The 18,455-nt window shown below is 32.8% G+C and overlaps 1 protein-coding gene across 1 annotated transcript in view; it reads right to left on the bottom strand.

Annotated features, from left to right (window-relative positions):
- TMEFF2 (transmembrane protein with EGF like and two follistatin like domains 2) overlaps positions 1 to 18,455 on the bottom strand; it is a 280,237-nt gene that overhangs the window by 29,970 nt on the left and 231,812 nt on the right. The window lies entirely within an intron of this gene.

Raw genomic sequence — 18,455 nt, 5'->3', positions numbered from 1 at the left:
AGATTTAATTCATCATTACTAACTTCTCTTTGGGATGAAGTGTTTTTTGGAAACTGAGTCACAAACAAAGTTACAAAAGGGTCACAATTCTAAAGATTCTACCAGGCCCTCTCTGATAGGTCAATTTGCTTTATGATTTTGCCTATGATTTTTTAAAAATGAAAGCTATCTTTTTTTTTTATTGTACAAAAGGTAAATGGGATGACAAATTATAGGAGACAGAGATGAAGAATAGTGATCAGAAGTAGGGGATAGGTGCCTCTCCAGTCAGTAACAATGATAAGAAGTAGGAAACAATAGGAACAGGGAATGATGGAGGAATAAAATTCATGATGAAGAAAACATCCTGATTTCTTGATGAAAGAGCAAAGAGCCATTAGTAGTATTTTAACAATAAAGGTACTTAAGGCATGGGATATTTTGACCATTTAGGGAAGAAGAATGGCAAATGTTCACTTTCACATCTTAAAAGGTTTGAAATATATTAAACTTCATCTAAAAAGGCAGAAAATGTCAACCTATACTATATAAATAAAACTTAGTTAAAAATAAAACTGTCACTTAAATGGTTAAACCCCAGATAACTGGAAAATGGTTTTTTAAAATGATTCATTCTTTAAGGATTCTAAATAGCAAAATATATTCTCTGCTTTCAATTTAGATGATTGATTTGCTTCTGATGCTTCCTGAATTCCTAATCAGTGCAAGAAGAATGCTATGGAAACAGTTAAGGGTACGTGTAGTACATTAACAATTTCATTCCATTAAGGAGCCATTTAGTAATGTGAAATAAGGTATTTACTAAATGGCATACTAAATGGTATCCTGTGGTCTGAAAGTGCTAGTTTACCTCCTAACAGACCTAACTTACTCTCAGGGTGTAATTTACGCTCCGGAAGGATATGGTTAGTTACTCAAGAAATCAATAGGAGTTAGAACGTGTATACAAATTAGAATCTGGTACAAGTCAGATAGTTATTTTGTCCATTAGAAATAGAACTACTGACATGAACAATTAGATTTCCTAAATACTGGCTTATTTTGAAATAGAAAAAGCACATAATGGCAATGTGTAGTGAAGAATAAGACAATTAGATGGATAATTCAAAGCAACCCCCCACCTCCTGATTCAAAAAACTATTTGTTTAGCTTTCAATCTATCTGCTCTCTGCTGGCTCTGGATGACATGGGCACATCTTGACCTAAGTCAAAGAAGAGGGGAAATTTCTTTTAAAATATGACTTTCTTTATCCCCACCACATTTTAGATCAGATACAACTTGATCTATGTACTTTATATATTGCATTGATATAGCTGCTGGTAACATCTAGAATATGACATAATTTTTTAATGCATTTTTGAAGATTACAGTGAAAATCCCACATCCAGATCTATATGATTCTGTAATCTAAAAGGTATGATAGTTGGAAAAAATTCAAAGAATTCCAGCAAAAATGATTAGGGGATGGAATGTCTGTCTTATAAAGAAAAATTAAAAATACTAAATGGGAACATTCTGGCTATATGATATCTGAAGTAGGAGTTATAACATTTGTACTTGTCTACTAATATTTTGAAGGCATAAATGCTAAGGGATATAAAAATACTATTTAGCATAATGGAATGAAAAGGGAAATTTTAGATTCTATATGAGAAAAATCTTAATGGTGAATCCTTTTAGACAAGCACTTTCTTTTTATAGGGAAATACATCATGAGAAAATAATAACATTTTAATGACAAGGAGTGGATTCTATAGATTGTCATCTTCAATTTCCATGATGTATTAAAGGCTCCTTCCTGGTAACAGATTTAATAAGGGTAATTTACATTTGTTTAATGCTTTAACTTTTTTTTCAAAATGCTTTCCGAGTATCTTATCTCATTTTTATCTTCATGATAACCTCAGAAGGGTGGGTATGGCAGATAATATTATCTTCAGTTGATTGGGAGAGAATCTGAGGCTAATGAAGATTAAGTGAGTTGTATAATTTCTCATAATAGGTGACCAACAATACCAAACATCATTTAGGCATCCTGATTCCTCATGTGGCCCTTTCTACTGCACCACCCTATCAAAACTGCAACACATCTAAATTGTGCACAGAAAGAAAAATAGAAAAATAAAACAATAAGTTAATTCAGGAAAAATTTTGAGTGTTAGAACTACCACAACTGAAACAATAATCTCTCCCCTTTCTGTAATAATGTTTTCTTCTTCTACTCCATTTCAAGGGATACTATAACTCTGGATCTTTCTCACAGTATCAGAAAACTGGTTTTCCGTATAATTTATTTACATCTTTATCTTTAAGTTATATCTAAATGCCTCAAGTGGTCACACTGTTCAGTGTGGTTACCATGTTATATAGATTTTAGTCCCTTTGGATGCAAGAGAGATAAAAATACATTGTAGCAATTTAAATGGAACATTTTTCTGGTCTTATCTTCATATTAGAAATGTTATCTTTGTTATACTAATTCAGAGGAATTATACTCTGAGATATTATTTAAATGCCCTTTTCTAGAAATGACTTTTTTATATTTCTTTCAAATGACCAAATTTACCATAATTACCAATCTCTTTCATTTTTTGAGGGGTGGTAATAACATGGGGATGGGACTAGACTTGTGATTTCATTGGTATAATCAGCCAACAGAGAATAATTGTTTTTTTCTATCAATAGAAATTTATACTTTCTCAGCAATTTAAAATCATGGAGATCTACCTAGGGGATATCAAGATGTTGACTTGTCCAGGGTTACAGAACTAGTGTGTAGGAGTCAGAATTGAACCCATGACTTCCCAACCGAGGGTAATTATCTGCTATACCATACTACCACTCTCCACAACATATGGCAGTAAGGATACACTTCTCATATCTGAAAAATGTTGAACTTCCTTACTTTCATATCATAGGATTTAAAATATCTTTTTATGTCACAGTTAGGTGGACCATGAGTGGAATGATAACTCTATCTAGTTTGTCTAGGGTCGTTCAGGGTCACAGCTACTATATCATGCTCATGGATAAAGAAAATAAGACTGGCTTTCTGGGGACCTGATAGACCCCAAAGCATTAAATATAGACATACTTGGCAGACAATTTTGGACAATGTTATTACATATCAATTAGAACAACTTTGTTCAGGCAACTAAAATGAAATCAACAACTTTGAATGCTCAGAGAATATAGATTAGTCATTATGTACAAGGAAGTCAGGTCAATAAAGCTGCAGAGATTTAGAACTGGAAATGATCATTATGAGAAAATTTAAACCTAGCGTAGCTAACAGATTAACTGAAAATCACACAAAGAGTCAATAGTAGGATTTAGAGCTAGGATTCAAATCCTGACCCTAGAACTGATTTGATGCTTTTTACACTACATTTCTGTGTTCAGTTGTATGATCTTTTGCTGAATAGAAGATTGCAACAAAAGTTAAGAATTACAGTTATAGGAAAATTGAGACCACTAAAAGTTGTTTCCCCTGTTTAGTTAAAAATCCTAAGTAGAATAGATTCTTGCATGTAATTTATACTGTGCAATTTGGGGATTATGTGAAGGCACATATCTAATAATGGATACCAAATTTTAGTTTTACATTTACAAAAATAAAGCTTTTTTGTTCCCCTCTCAAGCACTGACTAATTTATACATATCTTAAAGGAGATTAGGATGAACTTGAGAATCAGGTGATGGAACTAAAAGAATGTAACAATTTTCTTCTGAATTGGTACTTGTAGCAATTTCCATAGTTGAGAATCTCTAAAGCTATATTGTGATATGACAGTTGAAAAGTTTGGGAAAGATTGACTGGTAAATATAAGTATGGATATTTGGTTTCTGATGTGAAACCTGGCTGTGATTTTACCGAGAGTTTCTTAAATATTTGTTAGAATCAGTTGTCGAGTTTGTGTCATAACTTAAGATAATTTTTATGGAAAAAATTCAGTTACAAAAGGTATCTTACCTATCTATAAGAGAACTTTTAAGTGCTAGTTTTTCATTATAGAACTATGAGAGAGCCAACAGCGATGAATAGAAAATAATTGTGTTGTAATAAAGTTTCCATTGACAAGTTAAAAACAAATTTTTATAACAATCTTTCTCTCTTCCACATCATTCTTTTAAAGGATGAAGAATGAAATCAGGATTGTCAAAACAATAAAAAATGTTTTGTCTAATTTATAGATTAAAAGCAATGTTAATAATACCACATATCTTTAATAAGTAAAGGTCTTATAAATTGAAATATATTCACATGTCCTTGGACACAAAAGATGCTTGCTCAACATAGTCTTTTTACTTTTAAATGTTCTGATGCAAATGAATTTCTTGGAACAAGATAACATACATTCGCATCTTTTTTAAAAATAGCTTAGTATTTTTTATGTTAGATAGAATGATCAGATGCTATAATAGGGGGAAAAAAAATCCTGTAAGATATTCACCCATTATGGCAATGTAGCATAATTACTCAGCCTTCCCTTGTCATTAATAATATAAAATTCTGAATAAAAGACAGACTATTCCCCAGATGTTCATATAAAGCATATATATTTATGTATGTCAGCACATTTTAATCAATAGTCAACAAAAATCTTCTTTTTAAAAACTTTAGCTTGTCTTTACTATATTTCTTCTCATCATATCCTTTCTCAATATTCTGATGTTTTAATTTCTCATGGTTTTAGTTTTTATCTATAACATCTCTGCAGATGGATTTTACCAATTAGATCTTGCTAAACTAATAATTCACATGTCAACTAAGTTGTTTTTGTACTGGAAATAATGTTGTACTTGAGGAATACAACCATATTCCTTGTTTTCTCTGGCATTTAAAAGAAGGAAGGAAGGAAGGAAGGAGGCAGGGAGGAAAGGAGGGAAGGAGAGAAGGAAGGAAGGAAGAAAAGGAAGAAAAGAAAGGAGGGAGGAAAGGAAGGAAGAAAAAAGAAAAAATAGCTATTTATTAAGAACCTACAAAGTGTCAGGGACTGTGCACATTTCATCTGATTCTTCCCATTTTATAGCTGAGCAATATGAGGCCAATTGGCTTTAAATGACTTTCTCGGGGTCATATAGCTAATAACAATCTGAGATAAATTAGAATATAAATTTACCTGCACTCAGGCACAGCTTTCTGACCATTGTGCCACCTTTTTGTTGACTTTTCTTATGCAATGCCTTCAATCTAGCAGAATTTCCTTTTCAAAAATTTTAATAGTAGTAGTAATAATAATAACATACTTTTATATAGTGCTTTACAATTTACAAAGTGTTTTGTTTATGGTGGGTGGGGAAGGGAATAAACATTTATATAGTACCTACTATTTGGCTGGCACTGTACTATGTATTTTAACAAATATCATCTCATTTGATTCTCACAACAACCCTGCAAGATAGATGCTGTTGTTATTTTTATTTTTCATTTGAGGAAACTGAGGCAAACAGAGTTTAAGTAACTTGACCAAGGTCATATGTCTGAGACTATATTGTAACTCAGGTCTTCTTTGCCCCTTTTGCCTGATTTGCCCCCCTTAAACATTTCCATATCTCAAAAGTATACCTCCTGTGCTTTTCATATTGAGTTCCTATCAGATCCACTTCTAGTCCACAGCAATAGCCACTACTGTAGTTATAAATCTCTCTCTTGTAAGATAGGTAGAAAGGAGAGCAAGTTCATGCTATTGTTCTAGTATCTTAGCTATTTTATTTGTTCTCCATGTGTCCACCCACATTACATATGGGGATAGAATGAAGGAATCCCATCTTCACAATAGATAGCTTCTAGTAAGCTACAAATGGCAAGAAAGCCGGATTCCTACATGAAATTTTCAAGGCTGCCAGTAAAGATTGCATAAAATCATATCATTTTCCTTCTTTTCTTTTTCCTATGGTGAATTCTTTAGTCCCACTTTTGGCAAGGGTAAATGGCCTATTGGAAAAAAATAATACCCAATTTCTGTAGTGTATAATCTAGTTTCTGGGAGTGAGCTACTTGTTTACTTGAGATAAATTAACTCTTCTTGGGACCAAGAACTACATAATAGTGTTCTGGAAAGGGTAAATTTATAGAATCTCATCCAAGTGCACTGGAAAGACAATTCATGTTATATAGTTCAGCAATTTATTCAGACAGGGCCATTTACATAGAAGTTTTCTTATCAAAAGAGTTTCTTTATAGTGTAAATGCTTACTAGCTGGCCTTCCTACCTTTAATATTTCCCTTTCTAAGCTATATTTTATATAATCTCACTGTTCTATCCTGAGCAGAATACTTCCCCACTTAACAACAATAATAATGATAATAACTTTCAGTGGTTCCCCATGGCCTACTAAATACAAATTCCCCAACCTGTTCTGCAATCAGGGTTTAACCTGTACTTCAAGTCTATTTCAAACTACTCCCTTTCATACATTCTGGGCTCTAAACAAATGATTACTCTCTACCCCACACTGACCCCCAATTGTCATTCCTTCCTCTCCCATCTTCCATGCCTGGATCTTTATTTGTACTGTTTTATATTCTTAGAATAAAACTCTATAATCTTTCATCCTATGTCTTGGTATTCAGGTTCTTTATTTTCTTCAAGGAACGATTCAAATATCATCTCCTTAATTTTTTTTTAATCAGTGACAGATATAAGCAGATCAAGGGCTTATTAAGCCCTTGTAGATGACAAAGTTAGGATTCATAGCTCATGTCTCATAATCAGGATGCTAAAAAAAAACAGGATACAATGTTGGACTGAAACTCATAAAACTAAAATTTAATAAGGATTATATATGTAAACATAGATTCAAAAAAATCAACTTTGTAGGCCAAGATAGGGAAAGGTATTTAGACAATTCATCTTAAGGTGATCTAGAGATTTGGAGGGATTTCAGTTTGAAAATGAATCAACAGATTGATAGGGCATCTCTAAAATCTAACAATCTTAAATTACATCAAGGGAGGCATAATATCTCATACTACAGAAATGATTATCTGACCATACTCTAAGTCTAACCAAATCTGTTTAAAGTCCAAGGGTATGGATAAGCTGGACAGTAACCACAAATTAGGCAACTGGAAGGTGAAAGAACAGAAGAACATAAAATATGAAGATTGGTTGAAGGAATGGGGATATTGTACTTGCATAAGAATAGATTAAGGGGTGCGAAAAATGATAGCTACTATTCAAGGCTACCATTTAGAAGAGTAATTAGGCTTGTTTTGCTTAGTGCTCAGAAGAAATAAATAGGAACAGTGGGCAGGAGTTGCAAAGAAGCAAATTTAAACTTAAAATAAGAAAAAAAATTTCTCCAACAATTAGAGCTATAAAAAAGTAGATGACCTTTATTTGGGTATATTGTAGAGATAGCATTCATGTTTAGCTTGGACAAGATGGTCTCAGAAGTCTCTTCCAATTTTCTGAGATTCTATGATGCCCTATTTTTCTTTTCTACTTCCTCCTCTCCCCTTTAAAATTGTTCTGTTAGCTGCTATACTTTGTATCTATCATATTTTCTCTGAGATCGGAGGTGGTGAATGTCTATAGTTCTAAGTACCTAATTGAAATTATGGGTAGCTAGGTGGTATAGGAGTTAGAATGCAGCACTTAGAATCAATAAGACAAATCTTCATGAGTTCATATCTGATGCAAGCAAGTCACCTGCCTGTTTGCTTCAGTTTCCTTCTCCATAAAATGAGCTGGAGAAGGAACTGGCAAACCACTCCAGTATTTTTGCCAACACTCAGTGGATTTATGAAGAGTTGGACATGACTGGAAATTGAAATTATATTATAACCTAACCCAGTGCTAGTAGGTTAAGTAAATGTAAAGCCCTTGAGGACATGGCGGATTTTTATTTTCTCTTATATGCCCAATGACTAGCACAGGGAGGCTTCATATAGTAGGCACTTACTGCTTGTTGAAAATGAATAAATTAATAAATCAAAAATGACCACCCCCTTTAGAAGAGAAGCTTCTTGAGGGCAAGATTGTATCACTCTTTGTATTTGTATCCCCAGCACCTAGCATAGTGATTGGCTTTGGTTGTTTAGTAAATGTTGCTTGATTCTTTAGAAAATCAAGGGAAAAAAAGATTCACCATTCAATAAAGTATTTCTGTTTTCTTTTTCTGGCCCATTTTTTTCCTACATAAAGGACAAGCCCAATTCTTTATTTGGCATAGGATAGATGTAAAAGGAATGCTGAAGACTGAAATAGCTCCCTATCAGTATATCTGAGAGAAGCTGATTCTTGGTGGGAAAAGGAAAACATCCTGATTCATGAATCCTTTTTCTTTTAGCTTAATTGTATCTGCCTTATAAAATAACAACACAAGTATTGGTTTCAGCAATGTTATCTTTGAAATGAATTGGAGTATTAGCTGTATTAGTTAACTGACTTCTAAGGTACTTTCCATATAGTGACCCAGGGATACTCTATCAGTTTTACTTTATTTTGATACAGGAGGTAGATAATAGTACATCCAGAAAGCAGCTTATTTATATGTTGATGTAGCTATATGACATTTCCAAATGCCATATATTTGCATATGAAGGTCTCTTTTTTTCTGTAAACAGCCTCTGCTGTGACTTCCAAAGTAATGTTTAGAACTGTGTTTTCTATACAAGTTCTTCCCTAAATTTATACAATTTTATTTTTCATGTGCTAAATGGAGCATAGAAATCTAAAGCCTCAAAGTGGAACAATAGGTAAAAGTTTGGAGCGTGAATTATGATCCATGATCTACGATCAATGTCCTTAGTACCTATTGAGTGTATAATATTTGATAGCAAAAACTGTTGGAGTAGGTTTTTTTTTTTTTTAATGGTATCTTGCATGTGCTTTTCCTATTGCAGATTTTTGCAAGGATTAATTTTAAACTCTCCCCCAAAGTTCTGTGAATTTGATGTAAGAGTTGTCTTTTCTACTTCACAAAGGAAACTGAGGATTGGAGGGGTTAAGATGACTGAATCAGGGTAGAAAGTGAAAGAAAAATGACTTGAATATAAGTCATAGAAAATTTAAAATTAGTAGGGACCTTGGAGATCAATCATGTGGAGGACTGGAACCCTGGAAAAGTATACTTGAAACAAGAATACTTACAACAGGGTGTTTACTCAATGTGACATATTCTTAGGATTTAGTATGGTGATGTAATGGTTCTACAAGCTGACACATGCTCAGTGTGCTGTAGTGATGTAATTGTGCTAAGGTATATAAGGGCTGAGAGGACTTGAAATAAGCAGACTCCAGAGAGACTCGAGTGAGAGTATGCTCTAGCTAGATCTCAGACTCCAGATTCCAGAGACATCCTGGAGATCCCTGGAGAAAGCTAGTCCAGACATTACACCATTATATTATACCCCTTAATTATGGAAATGAGGAATCTGAAGCCCAATGAAGCCAAGTAACTTTCTTAGGGTGACAGAGGTAATAAACAGCAGAAACAGAACTTGCAAATCAGGATTAGCTTAATATACTAAATTACATAGTTATTACCAAGAGATGGTGCCTAAAAAAAGCCAGGAAATTTAGCTGAAGACAAGAGAGGAAAAAAAATGTGAAATATTGAATTGAATATTATATGAAAAGTACTAAAATGGATAAAAGCTGGTGAAAAAGTAAAGCAAATTACTAAAGTTTTAAAATTTACTTTTATTGTGAAAATAATTTATGAGAAATGCAGCTACACTCATAATAACTCTCTATCATTAAGATTTTTATTTAATAACAATTTGCATATATCACAATACTTTTGGTAGTAAGTTTTGGTAGTGCAATATTGCTGAGCTCTCTTCATGAAAAAAAAAATTACTGGTAGCCAACCTTCTGGTGGATTGCTTTTTCCTTTTATTTATATCCAGTGTTTAATATGGTACCTCGTACATAGCAAGCATTTAATAAATGTTTATTGACTGACTGGCTGGCTGACTGATGGTGGGCTTTTCTAAACTTAGTCAAACTAGTGTTTGACTAACAAATATAGTGTATCACCCCACAACCCAATTTCATATCATTGTTAGCTCTTGGGAGGGCCCACCAGAGCATATATTCTGTTGGCATAAGCCCTTTCATGCTCAACAGTGTCAAAAACATCTTATACTTTTATTTAAAAACAAAACAAAACTAAACAAAACAAAGAAATACAAGAAGAGTATGTCCAGTATGGATATTCGTCGATCATGTTAATGTGACAAATTGGATGAGCTGACAGATAGCTGATGAATAATTTTGACATGATCCTAAAAATAGTGGAGGGATGTTTTTCCACTGACACTTCTCTCGTGGCAGATGGATATGCATGACCTAAGTTTTAAGACAGGTGTCAAGAATATTGATGTGTGGTGTAAGGATGATCATTTTCTTGCCCCTGTTGCAGGAGACAGTTTGCATGATTAATGATGCATCTTAGTCTTCTTTCTCCCAAGGGCAGAAGGAGATGAACCTTTGGCCCCTTGAGGAATATAAGAATTTTGCCTAAAGGGGTAGGAAGTGCAGCTTTGTTCACCTAAAAAAAATGCCCTTTTCTTCTTTGGGGTGAAGAAGTGGTAGTAAAAAATACAAGTGATCTTGACATACGAGATGACTGTGTCTGGTTGAATGATTACAACACGCTTCTTATTAAGAGAGGTTGCACTGCAGAGAAGGGAGTTCTGTTCAGCTCAGAAGCCAAGTGCATGGCAAGCCTGGGTGCTGACAGGAATGAAAGTGAAATGTGGTTCAGAAGGCTTCAAGCACATGTGGTGTCACTGAATACAAAACACCCATCAAAAGAGAAGCTAAAATCCAAGGCAACAAACAAGAGCTGATAGCATCTATTCACAGAGCCCATTGTTTATATTCATTTCAGGTTTGGGAGGACAATTTTCTGATTCAAATCAATAAAATATTGTTTCTAAATGCTGAATCTAGTGAGAAAAGGTTTTTCTTTCCCAAGAATAATACTGTTTGCTCAGGTTTTTAAAATGTCAGGAAGGCCAGTGAATGAACTATGCTATTTCAAGGGTTCAAAATGAGGTACAGAACTAATAATAGCTTGTAGATGGATTCCATAATACTGAGAGCTCTCTGTGCCTGGAAATATTATGGAAAATAGAGAATGGGAAATTATACATTTTAGGACATCAATGAGAATTAAATACAAATAGGCTAACTTTTCTTTATAAAAGAAGCACTATACATGACTATATGGCATCATATGCATAGGATTTCCCCAGGATATGCATCTCAGAAATTCTTATTTTGAAAGGGAACCTTTTATTCACCAAACTAAAACTTACCTAAACTTAAATTGAAAAAGAAACACCCCAAACTTTACTTTAAAAAATAAAATACCAAATTTCAGGCACACATTTTAGTCATATCTATGAATGGAATATTAGTGTGTCATAAGAAACAATGAAAATAAAGAAAAAAGAGAAACATGGGAACATATATGAAAAGATACAAAGTCAAGAAAGCTGCACTAGGAAAACAATATCCACAATGACAATGACAAAAATATAAAGAACAAAAGAAACTGAACATTGTATTTTTATAATGACCTAGGTTGATCCCAAAGAAGAGATGGAAAAATACATATCCCTTCCTCCTTTGCATAGATGAGAGAGTGTGGTTTTTGAATACTACCTATATTTTCTTGTCATAGTCATATGTTTATACATTTAGTGAATGGCTGTGTATTTCTTATTTTGTATTTCTTTTTTTTACTCTCCCTTCCTTTTCCTCCCCCTCTTCATGGTTGTTACTATGGTTAGTTCTCTAGGGACAGGAAAAGGGAAGAATATATCTATAAAGATGAGGTGAGGTTAAAAAAATGTCAATACAATTTTTAAAAAACAGAGAAGCAATATTCCCTGATAAAGTGTTGGGCTTAGAATTTGGAAGACTTGGGTTCAATTCTTGCCTCAAGCACTCATTAACTCTATGACCCTAGCTATCTTCACTCATCATCTCTAAATCTAATTTACTCAGCTATGAAAGTGATATAAAGATAGCATTTACTTGACTGAGTTTTGTGAGAATCAAATAGGATAATATATTTAAAGCATTTTGCTAACTTTAAAGAACTTTTTACATTTGAAAAACTGTTATGATTTAAGTTTATTACTGACATAATTAATTGTAAAAATCAATTCCTACATGATCCAAAAGGAGTTAATTCTTGATGTATAGTGCAAATTCCTAAACAGCAGAAGGATGGATGAAGAAGTGTTACCTCAACTCTTTTTCCATGAGTTTGCAAAGCTTTCATTTGCTTTTTGTAGGACACTAAAACAGCATCTTCCAAAGGTGAATAATTCAGGAAAACTTAAAATCTCTTCTGTTTGGTTTGCTTGAGATTAGATAAGGGAATGTCATAATTCTCAAGTATGCCCCATGGAATATGTTTGAATATAATTTTACTAAGCTATAGTTTTCATTTGGGATGTTAAAATTAGGTTAATTTTTTTTGAGGTAAATCAATCAGTAGATCTTGACCTCAAAACTTTATAGGTGTATAAATATATCTATATGTACATCTGACATATATGTACCAGTCTACATATATGTTTATTGTTTTGTTCTAACAGATTACATTAACATCATGTAATTTTTGACTCAAAGAATTAAAAGTATTTACTATATGTTGGGTTCTGGACTTGGAGTCAGAACTCTTCCTCAGTTACCTACTAGCTGTTTTAATCTGGACAAAGTATTTAAGTCTCCATTTCTTCATCTATTAAAGGAGTATAATAATTCTATTCTATTAGAGTATAACTGAAGGGACTGTTGTGAGACTTTCATTAGAAAAATGTACTTTAAACTTTTTCGTAACATTAATAATCTAAATAAATGGTCATTGCTATTACAGTGATTATTATCATTTAGGAATACATGCAGAACAGGAGCAATTCAAAGGATGTCAATAATATGCCATTTGGAAAAGATGACAGGAATTCTCAAGCTTGCATTTGGATGAGAAAGGCATTATGGAAGTATAAAGCTGTTGGTTTTTTGTGTAGGCCCAGAAAAACTAACCTTATTAGCATTTATCTTCACAGCAGGTCTATGATCTCATACCTACTTTTAGAGAAATGGGGAGATAGAATTGCAAAATTTTCCAGTTCTAGTTTTGCTTAAAGTTAGATCTAAGGTTAACATTCAATTCCAAGAATTAATTGAATCTCTTCAATTTGGCCCATCACCAAAAAATGTGGTGATTGTGTTGTCAGGCATTTCAAAAATGCACAAATGTCAAGTATCCTCAAGCACATTAACTGACAGAAACTATATACAATTAGGATGCAAGCAATTCAAGCTTCATTTTGAAATATTTATATGTCTAAGTTAGAAGGATTTACTTTTAAAAATATGACTTTTACCCTAAAAAAGAGCCCCAAACCTATCATGGAATATTACTTTCTGAGCTTTCAAGGGTATGACTTTTACTTTGAACGCTAAACATTTCTGAGACTTTACTTAAATGCTGCTAAAAATTCCATTTTATTTTCTCCACGTCTGGAATTTTTAAAAAAGAAAATAGTATACACACAATATGAATATGTACTTATATAACTAAAGACAGAAGATAATGTTGTTAAGTTGCTCATTTGTTTCAATACTAAAGTAATTACTGTAGCAAAGTCTTGCTCGTTTATCATTTCCCAGCTTTTATGTTGTCTGTACTAATTTTTTCATTCTATTTTTAAAATGGAATTTTTTATTACAGATGCTTGTTAATAGATCAAATGGCTATTTCTTTGTGATGTAATAATAATAATAACAATAATAGCTAGCATTTATATGATGTAAGACTTTAAAATGCTTTAACTATATTATCTCATTTTTTTTCTTTATAACTTTTGGGAGTATCTCCATTTTATAATTTTGGAAACTGAGGCCCAGACTGAATGACTTGCCTAAGACTTTTAGGAAGTACCTAGTAAGAATTTGGAGGTGGGATTTGGTCTTAGGTTTTCCTGAATGTAAAATGTAGACTCAGTACTTTATCAACTGGGCTTCTTAGCTATAGCACCAACATCTCTTGTATTCCCTTAAGGAATGACAGAACTTTTTATAGCATTTACTTTATTTTGTAAAGAAAGGAGTTTAATTCAGTTGAGTGTTAATATCTCAGTTAAGGGCTATCTTTCAGTTTCCATTTCTCCTCCTGCAGGTTTTCTTAAAAAACTTGGGTTCTTAAGCTAAAGCAACATGGAAAGATTCAATAAAATAAAACAGATTTTTTTATACTTTAAAGTTGCTGTATTTGGATTGCCATAGAAACTCCTTAAAACAATTTAACCAAGTGCTCCTTGAATATGCTTCTATCAACTAGATAAGTACCCAAACAACAAAGAATATCACTCAAATGCTCTCTCCAGCTTTCTCTACCCCACGATCCAGTCTATACAATACTGGGATGTGTGTGTGTGTGTGTGTGTGTGTGTGTGTGTATGGACTCCATAAACATCTTTTATACAGACAGTTTTTTTTTAATTGAACAATTTGCATCAAATTTACAACTAGCAGTAAATATTAATTTAACAAAAATGTCTAACTTTGAACAGGCACAAAGCAAGAGCATAAGTTAGGTGAAATGTGTGCTTGAAATAAAAAAAAAAATATGATATTACTTTGGCTATCGGCTTTCTCCAGCTCCCTAAATTGCCGGAAGACATCAAAATCAAAATACTTTCTAACTTGATTTTGAGAACTCTATATATTTTAGCCTTCAGCTCAACTTTTTCAATGACTATACCACATACTTTTATGTGAGGCCCTCAAGGGAACCTCTATCCCAAAGGGGTTAGGAATAGTGAATTTGGAAAGATAACTCTTTTCTGGGAAATTGGCCTTGATCAACCCTTTTTATCAGGGTCTTTTGTCCCTTATTTGACCACAGAAGAAATTTGAGACAGTTCTGTATCCCTTCACTCCCAAGTGTCATCATAGCCTTGTTATGCCAGGCTCCATTTTGACATAGAAAAAAGAATAATGTTAGCTCTTTTTTTTTTTTTTTTTTTTTTTTTTTGAATTGAGGCTGTCTTCAGTTAAATTAAGTTCAACCAACATTAATTAGACACTTGCTGTGGACATCATTTGTTGCTAGGTATTAGGGATGAAAAACGACCACTTCTTTCCCATTATAAGCTTCTAATATTGTACAGTTCTAGAAGGAATCTTAGCACATCATTTAGTACAAACTTCTTATGTTATAAATGATAAAAATCAGGCCTGGTGAAGTTAAACAGTTTGCCTAGTACAGCTTCAGATAGAATTTAAATTAAACATCTTCTTCCTTTCATTGTTCCATGCCCTTTCTACCACATCTGATTGCCTCCCAGTTCACAGATTTAAACAAAGGCACTTCAAAATATGAATATGATTCTATGGTGAGTATGCTTATCCCCCATTAATCAAAGAAATTTTAGTGTTGTAAACCAGTGATATCAAAATAAAATAGAAAAGGGAATTTTAATCCATACATAAGGATTGGGGTTAGCTTCATATTAACATAGTTAATATGTAATATTATCAGTATTTTATTATATTTGTATTTATTGTATTAAATATTTCCAAATTACATTTTAATATAGTGCAGATACATTCAATAGTGTTGCAGAATGCAGTAAGTGGGGTACATGCTTGACACTTCTTTTGCAGATAGCCCCAAAGTATGGAAGACCTCGAAATCATCTCAGTTGGCTTTGGAATGAATGGATCAAATGATTATTTCTCCATTGGGTTTACTTTCTTACTATATTTTGATTAAGAAATATAAAATTCAGTTTTACGTTTTGGTCATGTATACTTATTGTGTATCTAATTTATATTTTAATGTATTTAACATCTACTGGTCATCCTGCCATCTAGGGGAGGGGGTGGGGGGTAAGAGGTGAAAAATTGGAACAAGAGGTTTGGCAATTGTTAATGCTGTAAAGTTACCCATGCATATAACCTGTAAATAAAAGGCTATTAAATAAAAAAAATTCAGTTTTAATACTCAAGTACATATTGATTAATGATTAAACAAATGTATATAATGGGTGGCAGAAGTTAGTGTCCTATAATAGCTTCTAAAATGCATAACTAAGAATTAACTTTATGATGACATCTGTGTAAATACAAATAGTCTATTGCTGTTAACATTAGCATGACAATTACTATTTTTTTGGAGGGGAAAAGTAGAATATTTGAACTTCTAATTTCATTTCTGTGGAGAAATCTCAGGGTGGAAATACTTTGCGTTGATGCAGATTGGCATCTTGTCTGAAACTCTGAATTTTAGATCATTGCTTGGGGTTTTGAGAAGGTATGACATTTCCAAGGTCATATAGCCAGAATTTGTAAGAGATAGGACTAGAACTGAGGTCTTCCTGGCCATGAGATCATCCTTCTATTCACTATGGATTAGTTCATTTTATTGCTCTGGTGTTTCTCTTTATAAAAACCAACCAAACAAATAAATAACAACAACAAAACCCCAAAGCAACAAAAACAAAAAACTAAACTTATAGGCTATAGCATGATTAGAGGTGAATATCTCTGTTTTCTTTAAGGCAGATATTAGGCAATGGAATAGGAAGAATCACTGATACAAGATTTGTTAAATAATTGTTGAAGTATATACACAATCAATCTATGGAAGCAAACTGAACGTTTTTGTCTAAAAAATGAAAATTCTCTATCCTTATAAAGATTATTTACCAATAATATTTCCTGAATATTTAATTTTTAAAGGAGAAATGGAGTCTTGCTTTTTGACTCATTCTTTAAAAATGACTTTTATTTAATTATTTCCCCTAGCCAGACAGACATTTGTTTCCACTATTAAATGAATGTTTAAATGAAATACTCTTGGGAGGGTGCATTTTGTTATACAACACACAGAAAAGTAAGGCTCAGAAAATGGAAAGGAAAGAGGGAACTTCCCATGAATAGGGATTGTTTAAAAGCCTGAAATGTATTTTAAAGTAATATTGTATAACACTAAGAAAAATTGATAATGCTTGTCATAACAATTCTCCACAGGATCCCCCATTCCAAGTTTATGGTATAATTAAGAAACATATTTGATTTACATTTTTGTCATTAGAGACTTTTACACTAACAATGATACCATACTGCTTCTTGTGGCACAGGTGGGAGGAACTATTACAGGGAACCAAGCCAAACCTGTTTGCCAAAAATCATATATAAATAAATGTATATATTTATGTGCAAATAAATATACATTTGAATGTATATGCAATGCTATGTATATTGACACACATACACACATAAAATATGCATATATGCATGAACACACATCTTTGGTAGTTAGTGAGTGGGCAAGACTGTAATATGTATTGAAGGAAGGAGTAAAGATAAGTGCGTGATTGCTTACATACACCCTCATACACACACACACACACACACACACACACACACATATATACACACACAGAGCAGATTTCACAAGATTGCTTATATATACATACACATATATACATGCATACACACACATACACACACATGCACACATACACTTATAGCAGGTTTCACAATAGAGAAAGACATAGCACTCCAGGATTGAATGAGTGTTGCTGGCTTTCAGAGGCATTTAACTTTTAATTTTATTTCTGTGTACTTATAAATTGAGAATGAACAAACTCTGAAATAACAACATACGAAGAATATTGAACAGATATTTTAAATAAGCTTACTACACTTTATAGGGCAATACTAATTTTCAGACTAATTTTCATCTTTTTCCACTGAGTTTTTTCTTAATGCAGAAAAGTACCTTTCTTACTTGCAATGAAGACCTACACAATTTTCAAGTCTGAATTCAAAACAGTCTCAGTGAGTATTTTCATGGGTGGTGGCTTTCATAAGCTCAGTGCCTGAAATTTCATTCGTAATTTAGATTTTTTACCGATTATTGTTGAATTCAGACTCAAAGTTGAAGATCTTCCAAATGAGTAAACAGAAGAGACAAGATACAACTAATGAAGAGAAATGGATGTTGTTTTTTGGGAGGTTTAGTTTTATATAGAAAAAACAGATTTGCAATCAGAAGCTCAGCATTTCATCAGCTTAATACATCTTTTCCCTCAACCCTCAAACAGCCAAATGCAATACCTGAATTTTTAATGTACCTAATAACATGGGTTCATATAGTTGGGGCATGTCTTCATTAGCAAAATGGAAAAATATTAAAATACTTTGAAAATGTGATACTTTTAAAACTGCAGGATTTGCGCTCGCTGATTCAATGAGAAACACTATGGGAAAACTGACACTGTATCAAGCAGCAGGATGGCTTCTATTGAAATTAAAGACATGTCATTTATTTCTCTACTTTGGTTAAATCTATGAAAACCCAACCTTCTTGATTTCTCCCTCCATCTATAAATATATAATGCTTATTGTCAGTGAAAGCAACATGCTTATAGGAGTGACAGGTTGTGATTTCTAGGGAATGAAAT

Source organism: Sarcophilus harrisii, chromosome 3 (assembly GCF_902635505.1).
Source record: "Sarcophilus harrisii chromosome 3, mSarHar1.11, whole genome shotgun sequence".
NCBI lineage: Eukaryota > Metazoa > Chordata > Mammalia > Dasyuromorphia > Dasyuridae > Sarcophilus > Sarcophilus harrisii.
This window is presented reverse-complemented; position numbering and strand designations above follow the sequence as displayed.